This window comes from Dermacentor variabilis, chromosome 2, assembly GCF_050947875.1.
Source record: "Dermacentor variabilis isolate Ectoservices chromosome 2, ASM5094787v1, whole genome shotgun sequence".
Lineage (NCBI taxonomy): Eukaryota > Metazoa > Arthropoda > Arachnida > Ixodida > Ixodidae > Dermacentor > Dermacentor variabilis.
Genome location: NC_134569.1, coordinates 109,691,239 through 109,709,586, shown reverse-complemented (window position 1 = coordinate 109,709,586; position 18,348 = coordinate 109,691,239).

Sequence of the window (18,348 nt, the reverse complement as noted above, 5' to 3'; positions counted from 1 at the left end):
CAGACATCCTAGAGCCAAAAATAAGAAGGTTGGTGGTGTCAGCCACCACGCCATTTTAAACGCTGTATGCTTATAAGATCTCCTTTTTTTTTGGACGTAAGATTATTGAAAATTTATAGGCCCATTAGCTTACTCCCAGTATTATGTAAAATATTCACCAAGATAGTTTGCAATAGAATAAGAGCAACGCTGGGCTTTAGCCAACCAAGGGAACGGGCTGGCTTCAGGAAGGGATACTCTACAATGGATCACATACCTGTCATTAATCAGGTAACCGAAAAATACGCAGAGTTCAATCAGCCTCTCTATATGGCTCTCATAGATTACGAAAAGGCATTTGATTCAGTAGAGATACTAGCAGTCATCGAGGCATTACCTAATCAAAGAGTACAGACAGCTTACTTAAACGTCTTGGAAAATATCTACATAGATTCCACAGCTATACCCTAATTCTACACAAGAAAAGTAGGAGTATACCTATAAAGAAAGGGGTCAGCCAAGGAGGCGCAATCTCTGCGATGCTAGTAACTGCGTGCTTGGAAGAAGTATTTAAGCTATTAAATTGGAAGGGCTTAGGAGTAAGGATCGACGGCGAATATCTCAGCAACCTTCGGTTTGCAGATGGCATTGTTCTGTTTAGCAACACTGCCGACGAGTTACAAAAAATGATTCAGGACTTTAACCGAGAGAGTATAGGAGTGGGGTTGAAGATTAATATGCAGGAGACAAAGATAATGACCAATAGCGGCGCAATGGAACAAAAGTTCAGGATCGACAGTCAGCCTATAGAGCTTGTGAAGGAGTACGTTTACCTAGATCAATTAGTCACAGGGAACCCTGATCATGAGAAGGAAACTCATAGATGAATAAAAATGGTTTGGATCCCATACGGCAGACAGTGTCAGCTCCTGACTGGAAGCTTACCATTATCATTAAAAAGAAAGGTGTACAATCATAGCATTTTAGCGGTGCTGACAAATGGGGTAAAAACTTGGAGACTGACAAAGAAGCTTGAGAACAAGTAAAAGACCGCGCGAAGAGCGATGGAAGGAAGAATGCTAGGCATAACGTTAAGATACAGAAAGAGAGTGCTTTGGAAGAGAGAGCAAACGGTTATAGTCGATATTCTAATTCACATTAAGAGAAGAAAATGAAGCTGGGCAAGTCATGTAATGCGCAGGTTAGATAACCGTTGGACCATTAAGGTTACAGCATGGTTACCAACAAAAGGGAAGCGCAGTCGAGGACGGCAGAAGACTAGGTGGGGCAATGAAATCAGGCAATTCGCTGGCGCTAGTTGGAATCGGTTGGCGCAGGACAGGGATCATTGGGGATCACCGAGAGAGGCCTTCATCCTGCAGTGGACATAGAATAGGTCGATGATGATGATGCTTATAACATCCGTCCGTCCTTTTGTACATCCTCCACCCGGCGTGAGTGCGGTTTTCGGTATACGGTGGCTTGCGGTTTAGAGCTCAGCCCTTAGGCGCCCGTCCCTGCGGCTAGCGTAGGCGTTGTCCCTCGTAACGGAGCGAACGAGCGCAGCGAAAGGTCAAAGAGAGCGCGGAGCGCCGTGAGAGCTGAAAGAAGAGCGCGCGAGGAGGAAAGCGGAGGAGGAGAGTGTGGCGAAAGTCTGAGGAGGAAAGCAGAGTGCCGCACTAGACTACAAGATGACGCCATATAGTATTTATCATCTGGTTGTATGCGCGACGGGAATTGTGCAGTACTCTCTGGAAGCCACGCGGGAACCAGCGATTACATTGGAACCTATGACGAGTGATGTATAAAAGCCGATGCGCTTGACCCACCGATCAGATTTTCGACGATCGCAAACTTGTTTCGCCGTTGTCGTTGGGCTTGAGTCTTTCTTGTTTCGCAGCGCTTCGCAACGTTGGAAGCATGCACCACGACACAGATGTCCACGCCAGCCAATATATCGTGAAACGAAAACACGTGTAGAACTGCGCTAAAATTTCGCATTAGGGAGTATCGTAATCGTTGGTGAACTTCTTTTATCTGAAAAGGTAAAAAAAGAAGGATTTTTTGTGTTTGCCAGCAAGATCGAATTTTGTAGTCCTGGCCTTTCAATGTTACACTTGGCAATTTTACTTTTTTGATTTGCCAAGAAAACATGCGATGTTGCCGTCGCCTCGGTCCTTCGCATTGGTAAGAGGTGTCCAAAAATAGGGCCTCTGACACAACCTGGTCATTTCCGGGATCCGTGATAAGGTAAATGCACGGCCTTGTATATCTGTACTCATTTAGTGCTCGCAGCGGATGCGGTGCGAACATCACAAGGAGTGTACAGTAAGACAGTTTCGCATTTGTTTCACAAGCCAGACCAGTAACAGTGCCAAGCGTTACATTGAATGATCAGGCTCCGTATTCACGCGCGCACGCACGCGCACACGCACACACACACACACACACACACACACACACACACACACACACACACACACACACACACACACACACACACACACACACACACACACGCACACACGCACACACACACACGCACACACGCACACGGTATGCCACTTAATTTCGGCTGAGGGGGCAGCCCCCTCCCCCCTACAAAAACTATTAAGCGGCATACCCTCCCCCTCCCCTCCGCCTACGCCACCGCTCCTTACACACATTCGCAAAGCATTGCCAAATAAGTGTTGGCACTTTACAGCTATTCAGTGGTCACACAGCTATTCGGCTTGACGGCTATTCGGCGTTTGGATGGCGGTAGTTATCGGCAACCTTCATGCGCGGTGGGCGCAGTATGTCTAGAACCGCAGCGTCCTGCAGTGCTCTATGCGGTTGCTCTATGCGGATGGGACTGGTGGCCAAGCATCTTTGCGCAACATCCCAAATAACAATACGAGTCGGTTTTGGCACTTGACAGAGCAGTAAATGAGGGATCCAAAGGGACTGTGATTGTTCCGCAAATATATTTTCTCTATAATTCTTCCAGAGCTAATTAAAGAAAGCTGCTAGAAATCCTTATTTTACACTTTCGCTTGTTTACTCCTTCTTGGCAGTGTTCTTCGTGCGCTTCTTTCCTGCGCGAGTCCACTTGAGGTGGTTCTTTGTTTGTTAAGTAAAGGAGAGGTGTATCTGACAGGCGCACCTGTGAGATACACCTTAATTCATTCATTTTTTGCGCGTTCACGCACCTTTATGGCGAATGGTGGGCACTATTCGCATTTGTACCAGTAAAGGTACCCCCCCCCCCTCATTTGGATAGAAAGGGGACCTTGGGTTGCCCCCCCCCCCCCCGTCCGAAAAAGAATCCTGGGTACGTGCATGCATCGGACGTTCGTTTTCCAACGTCGTTTGGAAACGGACGCTTGACCATCGCCTGGCCTGGACGCAGCAGTGGCCATTTCGTGCATCATACCATCTGCGCTCTTCAACAAATGTAGCCGCAGTCGCCTTTACGACGACCTCCACAATACTAACTATTACCAAAAGCTGCCATCAAAGGGTAAACGGCACTCATTCGGACGGCACAGTCATTCATGTCACGCATTATTATAAAAAAAAGAAGAGTTGACTGACCAGCTCATAGCATATAAGTCATTTTTGTCCTTGTACGCATGTATTACGAGAAAAGAAAAACAATTTCTTCGCCATCGCTAACGTAACGCAGACTCTTGAACATCCAGTTAGACATGGCAGTGCATTCAGAAAAATATTGTAACATGGTGCCGCAGCATTCCCATAAGGCAATTCCAAGCGTTAACATGGTGTTTTGTACATTTTCTAGTAATTGCTCGTAAATAGAGTCATTCAATACCGCTCTAGTGCGCAATCATACCTGTTGCGTATTCCTATAAAAGCGCGCTGAACTGAAATTAAACCGCAGTGAGTCTCCGGAGGGTTTGACTTGTCCGCAACGCAAGGTCCGAAGCTATTTCTGTAGTCATAGTTGGACAGAACTAGGAAAAAAACAAGAGGCGTACACAACTGCGTACACCGTGCCTGAGGGATGTGTACACAGACTTACGCACTGCTTTTGGTGAATGCAAGAGACAACATAGCGGCGACTTCCACCCTGCACGAAATAAGAAAAAAGTGCTGCTGGTATACGACTAGGAAATGTCCAAAGAAAAATGCAATAGATACTCGGTCGAGGGCGGATTCCCGGAAACCTGTGAGCAGATGACGAGACCAATCGAGCACTCAGTTCATACCGCTTCACAGAGTCACGGAACGCCTAGCTACTCTCGGCCGAAGTCAGCATATGACGACAAAGAAATTGTGAACGATAAAATTCGCTATGATCTGTTCTATATTATTATTATTATTATTATTATTATTATTATTATTATTATTATTATTATTATTATTATTATTATTCGGTATGAAAACACACATATACGAAGGACGAAGAGTAAAACAGGGAGGGAGCAGGCTGGCAACTGCCACCGAAGACGATGGAAGCAGCAGCTAAAGATAAGAAGGAAAGTAAAACACAGACGCAAATATTGCGAATCAGCGATAAGAGCGATCATCCGTGCTATAAAAACCCGTTACCGCAGTAATTGCCGAGAGACGTGCAGGTTTTACATCAGTCTATGCAGGGGCTTTACCTCGAGCCGGGATCGATCGAAGAACGAAGTAGCTATGCAAGCAAGAAACACGGCAGGAAACAATTGCACAACAAGCTCCTCGCAAGTAACAGGTGAGACAAAGAGCAGCAAAGTGACGAATTAGCCCAGTGTTCAAGAGTGTCCCGACTAGCGTGCGCTAGCAACGCGTGGGCGTCCAGCACACACCCGCGGTACGAGCCGACAGCGTCGACGCCACTATGCAAACAATGCCCGACGGGCCGCACACCATCGAAGAGCCGCGCTTAACAGTCTCCTATGGGTAAAACAAACAAAGCGGCAGGCACAAGCGTTACACAACAAGCACAAACTAAAGGTTATGGCATTACTCAACTAGCTCAAACCGACGCATTGCTCAACTCTCTGCCTCCTGGTAATCCTCAGGGTCTGGGGTCAATTCACAAAGATTTTTATTCGTAGGTGCACTTCGGCATTAGCCGGCCGCCTTCGTTAATGATATGCCCACCCGCCGTGGTTGCTCAGTGGCTATGGTGTTAGGCTGCTGAGCACAAGGTCGCGGGATCGAATCCCGGCCATGGCGGCCGAATTTGGATGGGGGCGAAATGCGAAAACACCCGTGTACTTAGCTTTAGGTGCACGTTAAAGAACCCCAGGTGGTCCAAATTTCCGGAGTCCTCCACTACGGCGTGCCTCATAATCAGAAAGTGGTTTTGGCACGTAAAACCCCATAATTTAAAAAAAAAATGATATGCCCAGCATAAGGAGTGGCTATAGTATCTGTTTTTTATGAGCTGTTTGCGCGTATGAGTGTTTTTTATTATGATTATCTTTTTTTTTGAATACTGGGTTTGGTTGGTAGGCACTGGCCCGTCTACTGCTGCCCAGTTTCTTCTTTTTTTACTTCCCTTAGGCTGTTCATCGAAAAACAAGACAATGATCATTTCCTACATAAAGTAGCATCAATCTAGCTGTGACCACGCCGAATAAAAATTATTAATTTATTTAATTACTGTTCCCCCTACTTACGCAAGATTTCGGCGAGCGCGTAACACAATGCCGAACGCGTTCTTTTAACTTACAAATTTTCAAATGAAAAAATAGTACTGTCGTGCTCCAAATGGTAAACTTTCTACAACCTTGCGAAACTGGAAGAGGTGGCGCGCCGCGTTGGCTGAGTGGCTATGGCGTTGCGCCTCTAAGCACAATGTTGAATGTTCAATTTCTGCCCGCGGCGGCCGAATTTCCGTGGGGGCGAAGTGCAAGGACACTCGTGTAGCATTGAGTGCACGTTAAAGAACCCCAGGCACCGTTAAAGAACCCCAATAACCCCACTACGGCGTGTCTCATAATCATCTAGGGAGTTTTGGCACGTAATACCAAATTGTTTTACAGCGAAGCTGTTTATGGCTAGGTCAGAACCACTATTCATACTCCTCCCCACTACCGGCGCCTCTTTCCCAAGTTGAGTATTCTCCTCGCCGCGAGCGCTGTCTCTCTCCCGACATTGCGCATTACCATGGCGCGATCTCTTCGGCGGCCACCTGTGGGGCGCTATACAGGGCGTGCACCGTGATTGGCTTAGCATCGCCACACTAAAACGTCATTGTCTCTATCCACCAATCGCGTGTGACCATCTTTGGTCCTCCGGAGACTTGGCCACGATCGGCGGCGGTGGCGCTGCGCAACAGCGCGAAGTGGCAGCGGGTGCTTTGCGGCGGTGCATCTCCTCCGAAGACGTGGAGCAAGAGACTGCGTGCGACAGGTGTCGCGACCTAAACGTTTATGGTGCATGCCTTCGGGGAGATTAAGCCCGCCGACAACGCATCCATCACCCCGCCGTGGTTGCTCAGTGGCTATGGTGTCGGGCTGCTGAGCACGAGGTCGCGGGATCGAATCCCGGCCACGGCGGCCGCATTTCGATGGGGGGGCGAAATGCGAAAACACCCGTGTGCTTAGATTTATGTGTACGTTAAAGAACCCCAGGTGGTCAAAATTTCCGGAGTCCTCCACTACGGCGTGTCTCATAATCAAAAAGTGGTTTTGGCACATCATCATCATCATCATCATCATCATCATCAGCCTGGTTACGCCCACTGCAGGGCAAAGGCCTCTCCCATACTTCTCCAACAACCCCGGTCATGTAGTGGTCATGTTTTGGCACGTAAAACCCCAAATATTATTAACGCATCCATCGTCATCGTGGGAGATCTCAATGTCGATGAGAGCAGACCCGAAGGGGCGTGGACACTTACCTTCACGTTGGAGCGCTTTGGTCTCAAGTGTTTCACCGATGTCACCGCAAAATAATAATAATAATAATAATAACAATAAATTATGGGGTTTCACGTGCCAAAACCCCGATCTGGTCATGAGGCACACCGGAAATTTCGACCCCCTGGGGCTCTTTAGCGTGCGCCTAAATCTAAATCCACGGGCGTTTTCACATTTCGCCCCCATCGAAATGCGGCCACCATGGCCCGTATTCTAACCCGCGACATCGTGCTTAGCAGATGCCACCACTCGTCACCAATCGTGCATTGACCGATATCTTTTAGTAAGGACCGATATTTTGTAGTGAGGACCGATATCTTTTAGTAAGGACGGAAGTTTGAACTTCGAAGAGAATGTGCATGATATTTTATCCATATTCCATATCCGGCACCACTGAAGTGCCTGAGGGTGACTACCTACAGTTTCTAGATATATATGTATTGAGTTTTGTGCGGATCATATTTGTTGGGAATATGCACTTCGTGCAAGAAAAGGGCTTCTGCCATATGACTCCGCCCATTCGAAGTTATTAAAAAGAGGGATTGCTTCACTTTGCCTGAAATACGCCCTTGAATCGTGGCCTCACAGGATGCAGTATAGCTTCCAGAATCAATTGGCCAGGCTGTCTTCACCTGGATTCCCTGATTCGATTGCGATGGCAATCGCTGAAAGCCTGCTACAAAAAAAAAAATGAAGAGTGCGGCTGGGAGAGCTGGGGAAGATCCCCGTCGAGATGAATCGGTGAGGCCTGTGGTGGTGCCCTATGTACACAAGATGGCCCACAATTTAAAGAAGGTTGCTAGCAGACATGGGGTGTCGCTTGTGTTTTCAGCCCCCCAAAAGCTCGGAAGCCTTTGTTCTCGTATCGAAAGAATACGAGACGATAAAAATGGATGCGGCAGCAAGCATGGGCGACCGTTTATGAAGTGCGCCGAAGGTGTCGTGTACGAAATGTCCCTCTCATGCGGCCGCTCCTACATAGGGCAACCTGGGCGCTGCGTTAATGACCGAATTAGGGAACATGAAAGAAATGCAGAGCAAGATAAAGGGCCGAACATTCCCAAGCACATTAAGTCCTGCCCGTCACGCTCTTGTGAGCCATGTTTTGCAGGGGCGCGGATTCTAGCAAAGAGTAAAGGTAAAAAAGCTCAGGAAGTAATTGAAGCTTTCTTTATCGGAAAGAAAGGAAGCATGTGCATCATCGACCCATCAATATCTTTATTTATAGCTGAAAAGAAATATTTAACCAGTTCGCTTCTATATCAATCTTGATCTGATTGTGTTCCTTGCGTCTAAGACGGGTATACAAGTGTGTGGTGTGCGTCCGAATAAAGCAGTTGTAAGTGTCGCTCTGTCCCGTCTCCTTCCTTGTGTCTTGTGTGGGTTCGCGCCTAGTACCCAAGATGAATTGTGACCAACTCGCCCAACAAGACGTCCTTTTAGTCGACCTAACCTTCGGGAAGAACATTAAGACAGTGAAGGCGCGACCACTTTCCGTGTACGACACTGATCACAAGGCAATGATTACAATAGTCCCGAAATAAATGACGACAACCGGGACCTTTGAGTAAATGTCTCTTTATTAGCATAATACTAAACTCATAACAGTCATATTCAACATAGCAAATCCCCAACATAGGGAAACCTCAACATAGCAAAACCAACCCTATCGCCAGCTTCGCCGGACTTCACTCGTCACAGGGTAGAAGGGCTCTGAATTCTTTATTTAATCTTGAAGAGGTGTTCGGTTACAGTAAAGGCCAGTGTGGTTATTGCTTCGTACCGAGACGCATTCTACGAACGCGTAAAGTGTACCACGCCAGTAGCAAAATTATTACCACTTTGGGCTGTCCTTAATTTTAAATGTTTGTCTCCAATACAGGGGCTTTGTTAGGCGCATGTTCAGCTATCGATTCAGCGAAATATTAATACCCGTGCTTCCCCGAAGAATATAGCTGAAATTCCTCGAGGCTTTGCTGATGCCTTGAAGAACGCTAGTCTTAAGCGCAATCTGCGTGAAGGTTGCGAGTGAGCGTCAATTTATTTATGCGCAGCGCGTTAAATGTTAAGATGAAGGTCGGCTGCCACTAAGGTTACGCCCAGGAATAGGAAAAGGAAAACAAGGTTGACAACGTCTTCGAGGTCTTAATTTCCCATCGTGGCACGTCATGACTCGTGAGTCAGCGGCAATGTGTTTTCATTACGTGGCCCCTGGGGGCGCGAGGAATGTGAGACTAGATAATTAATTCAGATGATTCTCCCAGCTAGCTGACGGCTGCGTCCTTAATTTTTTTATCTTCTTTACTCTCATACATACGTTCTTACACCATAATGTGCGGCCGTCGTCCGTTTCGGGGCAGCCCTAGCAGGAAAGCGCTTGACAGGCAAAAGGAGGTACGTAAGAAACCCCTCCTAATAGTACCTCTAAACTAAAACTCAGCAATGTGTATCTAAGAAGAAAGCATGAACAGTAATCAAAAGAGAATTAATTGCGGCCAATGTGCGTTGAAGTAGAAGTAGCCGTATATGCGAAGTCGGAAGAACATATTAAAAAAAAGAATTGCGCAGAACCCATCTCGTGACGAATGTCGAGGGTAATGCGTTAGCATTGAATCAGTATGGCAACACAACGTATCACCAATGCCTAAATGATGTATGTATGAGGCGTGTACTGCAGCGGGACTCCCTTTTCGGGCTTCTCTAAGGACACTCGGCTCCATCTAGCGCCGCCGCCGCGAAACCTGTGCGTGGACTCCGAAATGGATGGCGCGATGGTGCGTGCGAACACTGAGAAACCGCGTCGTGCGGCAACCGGGCACCTCTCTCGCACTTCCTTCCGAACACGATGCGCCATCTAGTGGCAGTGCCTAGAACTCCGCAGGTGTCCTTCGAGACTAGAAGTGGGGCGCACCGGTTCCTGCGAACGCTGAGACTTGTTGCGTCGCTTGCCGCACACTCAGTGGCACATACTCAGTGACGATCGAGAGGTTCATTAAAGTTGGCGAGAAATCGATTAAAGAGCGGCACATACCCACCGCGTTCGTGGCGCAGCTCGCTGAAGCGTTGCCGTGAAAGGCATTAATTAAAGAGCGGCTCATAACCAGAGCCTTTGCGGCGCATCCTGCTAATGCGTGGGGTTGCTTTTCTGGAAGAACCCTTGTGATGTGGGTTCGATTGCGATCAGTATCGGAGTATATTAATGAATTTTTTTAGTCCTTGTAGAGCGGCACACACACAGTTACCCAAGTTGACATCAAAGAGGTTCCTCGAAGACCAGTACAGACCGAGTGACACATTGACAGTGCTCAAGTCGGTCTCAAAAAAAAAAAAGAAATCGGTGCCCTTTCACTCTGAGAAGGAGAACGACCAGCGAAGCTGTGTATGTGGACCCCTTAATGGCGAACTGCACCTCCGCCGTGGGTCGGCCTGGTATTGCACTATCTTCAGGATCGGCCCAGGTATGGGTAGTGCTTAACGCCCTGCTTCACCTTCGCCGCAGGTGGGCCCGGCATCGCACTATCTTCGGCATCGACCTACGTTGATTGATTGATTCTTTATTGATTTATCACATATACATGTGATGGGAGGCGAAGGGGGAAAACCCATTCAAGGATGGCTTGAGGGAGTCCTTCGCTCCCATACTGGCAAAGACAACAGCAGAGGCACTCACGTTTTGTTCACATGGTCGTACACTTTAACAAAACCATCATATTGAGCACAACACTGCCATAAACTTTGACAAAGCCATAAAATTAAACACATTAGATACCGTCCTACGTAGGGCATCATGCGTTAACATACGTAACTTCACCTCAGCATGGAATGACAGCACATTTCATAACAACGTACGCTTAGTAATAGTGGCATTGAAACAATATAATTAAATACCGATCATACATAGCTCTAGAGGTCAATGTTAGGCTAGAAAGAACGTGTACAAGTCAGATAATTTTGCTTCGCGAATATTGATTTGTTTATTAATAAACTCATTTAGTAGACGTGGAAGTTTGTTTTGGAGCATTTGCCGACCATAGCCAGTGCGACAATACGGAACATTCCATATTTCTGTTGTTCTTGTGGCATATAATGCTTCCTACGAATGGAGATTTACTAAACCCATGAAGAGAGAATTATGACAGTCATAGTTAAGGCGATATTCACGCAACAATTTATACTCATATGTGTCTTGTACTGTAATTATATTAAATTTTTTAAAGAGCTTCACAGTAGAAGGCCGGAGTGGCACATTCTCAATTATTCTCAAAACTCTTTTTTTGCATTACTAATAGCCGCGAGAAATTTGATTGCGTAGAAGTCCCCCAGACCAAATGAGAATAGTTTAGATACTAAGCGAACAGGGCGTTACAGATTAACAATTTTATTGACTTCGCAATTAAGTAGCGGTTTCTGTTAAGAATTCCCGTTATTGCACCTAACTTTTGTAATATCGCATTAATATGCTCATCCCACTGCAGTGATTCTGAAAAATGCACACCAAGTACTTTAATAGACCTAACTAGCTCTATATCTAAACAGCGATAAATTAGGTTACGTTCTACTGAAACCTTCCTGCCTATAGAATGAAACATCACTCCCCATACCTACGCATGGGCCTACTTCACCTCCGTCGCGGATCGTCCTGGCATTGCACCGCGCACAAGGATCCTTTTGTGAAATGGAATCGCAACGTGGTGTATAAGATTCCACTTTCGTGTGGGAAGTACTACGTGGGGCCAGACGGGCAGATGTCTAAACGTGCGTCTGGCGGAGCATAATAATAAAGTGGAGAGCATCGCAATAGATGGGCATCTGGCTGCCCATTGTAGAAAATGTGACGCGAAGGAACCATGCTTCCCTCTCTTAAAACAAACTGTTGTTGTCTATCGCCACAGGAATAAGATTACGAGGGAAATTGTCGAAGCAGCTGAGATAGCCAGAGCAGGTGACGATTGCGTTGGCACGCCGTCTATTCTTTTATCAAAGAAAGAGCTAGTAGTCAGCATAGTAGTCACATGACTGCTTTTCCTCCTTCCCTTCAGTGTGTCTGTTGCAGTGGCGTCCCAGTGAGTATATATATGCTCACCAGCTGCAATAAATCAATTGTTGAAAGTTAGAGCTCGTCCCGTGTTTCTGCTTGTCCCTGTGTCATTCTTGCGCTATGAATCCCAGTTTGTCCGCATAAACAGCTTCGCTGTAAAAGGAAGTAAAGAAAATGCTGCCGGAAGCGCATAATAACTCCGTGTGTTTTGAATGACGCTTCTGCAGTTATCAGTCGAGCCGCCTGACGTAGCCACTTCTCTGATTTGCTTACGTGGGTGTTTTTCTAACCTTCCGTAGTGGGCGCAGTACGTCTAGAACCGCGACGTCCTGCACTCTACGCGGTTGTACGGGACTGGTGGCCGCGCATTGTTACGCAACTTCCCTAATAACAATACGAATCGGTTTTGGCACTTGATAGAGCACTAAACTAGGGATCCAAAAGAAGTGTGATTGTTCCGCAAATATATATTTCTCTATAATTCTTCCAGACCTAATTCAAGAAACGCTACCAGAAATCTTTATTTTAACCTTTAGCTTGTTTACTTGTTCTTGGCAGTGTTCTTCCCGCGCGAGTCCATTTGGTGTTATTCCTTGTTTGCCAAGTAAAGGAGACGCGTATCTGGCAGGCGTACCTGTTAGATACACCTTAATAACCCGATAGAGTTAAGGAGTCCGTGTCGCAGAAAACCCGGTGTCAGCGTCCAGCCTCGGGCGTCGCTTCGGCAAAAAAGGATTTCGAACGAAATTCCGAACCACGCATACCCAACCACTTCTCTACCACTCAAGTGGCTCATACCTTTGCTTTCATGCTTTGTAATGTTATTCCTCGGAATTTTTGAGAACGGCAGCCAACAAATAAATATAATGCAAAAAAAAAAGAACACCGACAGCGCATGTCCTTTATGTTAGCTCTTCTCAAACAAAAACATTAAAAGTGCGAAAAAATAACGGGAGATCGACTCATGCAAGAGGCTGTGTTTCTACCAGAAAGCTCGCCTTCGTGCATAGTGTTCGCAGCCCGCGTTTCCAGATAAACGTTACCGTTACACGAGCTGCAGTTGCGGGGTAGCATGAAAAGCAGTAAGGGGTCATTGAACGTTATCGCGTTCCACTCTTAAAGGCGAAGCTCAAGCAACTTGCGCATTTTTTCATTTCTCTTTTGCGGGTTTACTCGTTTTTATGGTGAACGGTGAGCATTATTCACATTTGCACTAGTAAAGCCACCCCCACCTCCCCATTTGCATAGAAAAGTTCGGGCACGAACACGATGGCGTGAGGCCAGCGTTCAGGCCTTGACTTCAGAGTCACCGTGCTCGCTTGCGTTCATGTATTCGCGTTGACAATCCTCCTTATGGCCCTCTTTCTGCAGACAGAGATGAAGCTATCATCTGATGAGTCTTCAGCCGACACGGCATGCTCAGTGTCATCGGTGTCACTGAGCATGCTTCCTCTCTTCCTCGTGAAGGAGGGCCTTGATGACCTCTGGCCAGGAGAGCCTCTGGAAGGCTCCGCGCCCGTGGACACAAAAGCAGGATCCGAGGCACCAGGAAATTCCGAATATTTCGCCAGAAACAAGAGAACACAGATAGAAGCGTTTTACCAAGAAGACACTTCGTCGTCGTCCACGTGCCCCCTCCCCCCCCCCCCCCAAAACAAAAGTGAACAACTCTATAGGATCTTATTGATTTGAAAATAATGTTTGCGCTTCTTCTATAGGATGAGACACCAGCGCATCCTCCGAGTTTAGCGCGCCCAATAGGCGCCAAAGTCGGAAGTAGTGGTGGTGTCGACGTGGACATCAAAGGTCAAATTTCAGCGGCGCCACGGTGACTTTACAGTACAAGGAGCGCTTTGGGTACCGCTTGCAGCTCCGCCGTAACCTTCGCAATGCAAGCAGTGCAAGGCACTGAAGAAGGAGCTGGAGCATCGCGAAGGGACTCAAAGGTGATCTCTGATTGCCGATAACTCCGCTTCTACTGGATGCATCGAAATTCTTTTCGCTGTAAAGTGTTGCTGAAATAATCTGCTTTAGCTTCGAATTCATTCCTTGACTTCGGGAACAAGTGTTTCAGGCACTTGTACAGAGTATAAACAATGCACGAGGTTACACTTTGCATTTACGGATTGAATTTAGCTATATCGCATTTCATTAGCCGTTTCATAGACACTTTGCTTTGACGATAATGCAAAGCAAGGAAACATGAGCATTATATATATATATATATATATATATATATATATATATATATATATATATATATATATATGTAAACGAGAAGCAAATGGGGTTAACCGACGGGCCCGATTTTTATTAATCAGATCATCAGAATCCCCAATAAACACTGACACCAAGAAAAACAGGGGTATTTACTAGCACTTACTAATCGAATTGAAGAAATGATGAATTAACGGAAATGAAAGTGGATGAAAAAACAACTTGCCGCAGGGTGGGAACGATCCCACGTCTTCGCATTACGCGTGGGATGCTCTAACCAATTGAGCTACCGCGTCGCGGTTTTCCATCCACTTTCTTGGGTATCTTTGGTTTACTACCAGAACCCTGGGAGTATTAGCCAGCGCCACCCCTCGTAAACCTTGACGGCGGATGTCGAACATCCATTGTGCCGCAGGCTTTACGAGTACGTGATCTTTTCATGGGTAAAGACGACTCAATAAACCCACATACGCTACCTGAAGGCATTAATGTTGCCTGATTCGAGGCCCTCGTTATGTAATCAACGAGAAAAAGGGGGTTGATCGAGGCGCCCAATTTTTATTAATCATAGGAAGCCAACAAACAATGACCCGAAGGAAAACATAGGGAAACTTACGTGTACCTAGTATAGTCGAGTAAAAGTTTATAAAAACGCGGCATTTTTTCCTCAAAGGCGGATGCAAACGAGCATCCACCAATGGGCGCGCACTCTGGACCGACGTCACGAGCTGTACGGCCGGTGACCCCGCTGGCGGAGAAGATAAGCGCCCGTGCTTCGAACTGGGCCAAGTCGCATCAGCTGTGTGCGTCAGCCCCTCGTCAGAGTGAATTCCATAACTGTTTGTGACGGTCTATCATGCAGGAAATATTACTGCGAGCGTACGATGTACCATTTATAGCCGCGTGCATACATTATGAGATGTGATCCGGCGAAGAAACATTGCAGAAAGCATCGCTGACGCTGCGCTACGCTTTGCTTGAAAGCAGGATCTCGCAACGACGCACCGCTACAAACAAACATCCTGCCTGTTTGTTCCATGTTGTTTCGTTTCGCTCCAGAGTGAAGTTACTGACGAGGAAAGTTTGCCAAAGTCTGGTGCCTACCGTTAGCGGTGTGTGTGTGTTCGTGTACTGTGTCGCTGCGTTTTTGGTAGGACGGGGTGAAGCCATAGAGCAAAACCGTTCTCAGGAGAAATGAGGAAAGCGTGCGCGCATGAAACAAATCTACGAGTGTCTCGAAAGAAAATATTTGCAAAAGGAGCCTCCAACGCAGAGATTTGTTGCCATCAACTTAGCGTGAACGATCGTTGTCAGCAGTGAGATAGCCGAGCGTCTAGCGGCGGTGTTCGAGCGTTGTGTATGCCACCGTCGATCGATGGCTGTCCACCAGCGCTCACTGCACCCGGAAGCTGTAGAATGCGTGCTGTGACACAATCACGCATAAGGTGGGCTGCCAGCGCTCGATATGCTTTCCCACAACACAGCTCCGCGCTGTTTTTCGATTCTCGTGATGTGTTGCTATTTAAGAATTCTTAAGAGAACGGTGAAAGAAAAAGAAAATACATAGGACAAGGTAGGCACAGCAGCTTGTGAACCCGCTCCTGATACCTCTGCCCGCGTCTGTTTATAAATGTTTGGGTGTTTCTTTGGGTTTGTCTAATTTCTTTTTTATGTTCCCCATTTCTTTATATTTCGTTTTTTCTTAGTTTTCACGTTTGTGTGTGGATATCTGCCTGCTTCTATACATGTTTTCGCTTACTCTTATTTCTGTCTTTTTATTTTATATTAAGCACTTTGTTTTTGCAAGGTTTCTTTCAGCAATGTCTTTTACATATTTTCATTAGCCCATCTCATTCAAAGCACCAACTCCTGAAAACAGCAAGGCTGGCCTCTTCCATCAAATTAAAGCCTTTCTCACTGGTCTACCTCGTCTTCTCAATTTGCCGACTCGCTGTATTTTCTGTCCTTGCTTCTTGTGTGTGCGTGTGCGTGTGCGCGTGTGCGTGTGCGCGTGTGCGTGTGCGCGTGTTGTCCTTGACATCACAACACAAGCCACAAAACGGCGATCGGCCCTGAACTAACGCAGAAGAGCGACAACGGTCCCGGAGCAGAAAGGCAACTGCTTTATTGCCAAGAACGGCTTGTTCTTATACAGAAAACGCTATGACGTCTCAGGGTCATGTGGCGTCACTATATCGGAGCATAGTTAGATAGCACAAGGCGTCACACACAAGCTTGCGCTACAACATTCCTTCCCACTTAGATTGAGTCCGCACTTCACTCCCTGAAGTCCTCATGTCTAAACCTATCCGGTGGACGTCGCGCACGGCCGCTTCGTCGAGGCATGACTTCGGGCTTGCTTGGAACTTCTGTGCTCTGCTCTGCTGGGTATGTGTCCTTGTGTGAAGTCGTTGTTGCCGTAGTCGGAGGGTCGGTTGAAGCCCGAGGGGTTGGACTCTGCACAGAATCTGGTAATGCAGATTCCACAGGTTCTGCGGCGGCCATCGGGTGTCTTGTAGGGGTGACTACGGGATCTGTATCTGGCGGTTGTTGCGGCTCGGCCAGGTGCCTTGTGTCGGGAAGTTGCTGCCATGGGTCAGCTGAGACAGGTCTCGCAAAGGAGTGACGCAAATGGTCAGCATGCACAAAGCGCACTTCACCCGCCACATTCACAAGATATGTCACTGGGCTTACGATCTGAGTAACTACGCCGTCTTCCCAAGCCACATTCTCACCACGTACGCATTTAACAAACACTTTGTCACTCACTAAGAATCCACGTTCAGTACCCCGGTGCTTATCGTTCTGCCGCTTGCTGTTCAACTGTTTGTTGAGCATATCTTGCTTAAAATCGGGTTTAAGGAATGACAACTTGATCTTAGGTTGCCTCTTTAAGAAGAGCTGCGCAGGAGTGCTGCCTGTCACACTATGTGGCGTGTTTCGATAGCTCATCAAAAAGCTGTCTAACCCGGTTTGCACCGATTCTCGGTTTTGCGAGACATCTGATAGCAGCTGTTTCAGCAATGCGCGCTTCGTTGTTTGGACTAGACGTTCGGCCGCCCCGTTCGAAATTGGGTGATAGGGCGGCGTTTTTGTATGTTTTATGTTATTCTTAGCCAAGAAGTCTTCGAACTCTTGTGACACAAATTGCGGCCCATTATCACTTACAATTTCGTCGGGAAATCCGTACGCCGCGAAGACACTTCGAAGTTTGGAAATCATTTGTCTTGTGACGGTTGAGGTCATCAGCCATACTTCAATCCACTTAGAATAGGCGTCCACTAAGACTAGAAAGTTAAGCTGTCCTTTCATAGCAAAGTCAACATGCAGCCTTTGCCAAACCTTGGACGGATAAGGCCAAGGGTGTAGTGGTACAGGCTGCGCGGCTGGTTGCACGACTTGGCAAACCCGACAGGTTCGTACGTAATCCTCTACTGCTTTATCGAGACCTGGCCACCAAATGAAGCCTCTAGCCAGCATTTTCATCCTCGAGGTGCCTGGGTGGTCCTCATGTAGCAAGGACAACACAGCCGGTTGCAATGCCTCGGGCACGATCACCCTTGTACCCCACGTGACACAACCTTGCTCGAGTGATAGCTCTAGACGTCTAACGTAGTATGGTTGGAGCTCATTAGGCACTTCTGAAGGCCAACCATACCGCGTGTACTCGACCACTCTGCACAGTTTGCCATCCCGTGCAGTGGTCTTGGCTACGTCAGAAGAGTTCAACGGAGTGCTTTCGAACACGGAAAAGCATTCCGAGCTCTCAGATTTGGGACAAGACGGTAGAGGTAGACGAGACAGAGCATCAGCCACTTCGATTTCAGCCCCTTTGCGGTACTTAAGCGTATACCGGTACGCGGACATTATCAAGGACCATCTTTGCAATCTCGCAGCTGCTTGCGACGGTGTCGCTTTGTTTTGTCCCAAGATGCTTACGAGTGGCTGATGGTCTGTGTACAACATAAACTGTCTACCGAAAAGGAACTTGTGGAACTTTTGAAGTCCGAAGATAAGCGCTAGGGCCTCTCTTTCACATTGTGCATAATTTTTCTCAGCTGACGTCAGAGTTCGTGAAGCAAAGGCTATCGGACGCTCTTCTCCGTCCGGTAGCACGTGAAAAATAACAGCTCCAACGCCGTACGCAGACGCGTCACATTGCAACCCGAGCGGCTTGCGTGCGTCGTAGTAGGTAAGAGCATGGCTGTTTACCAGCAGATGCTTAGTCGCTTTAAAAGCATTACTACACTGTTT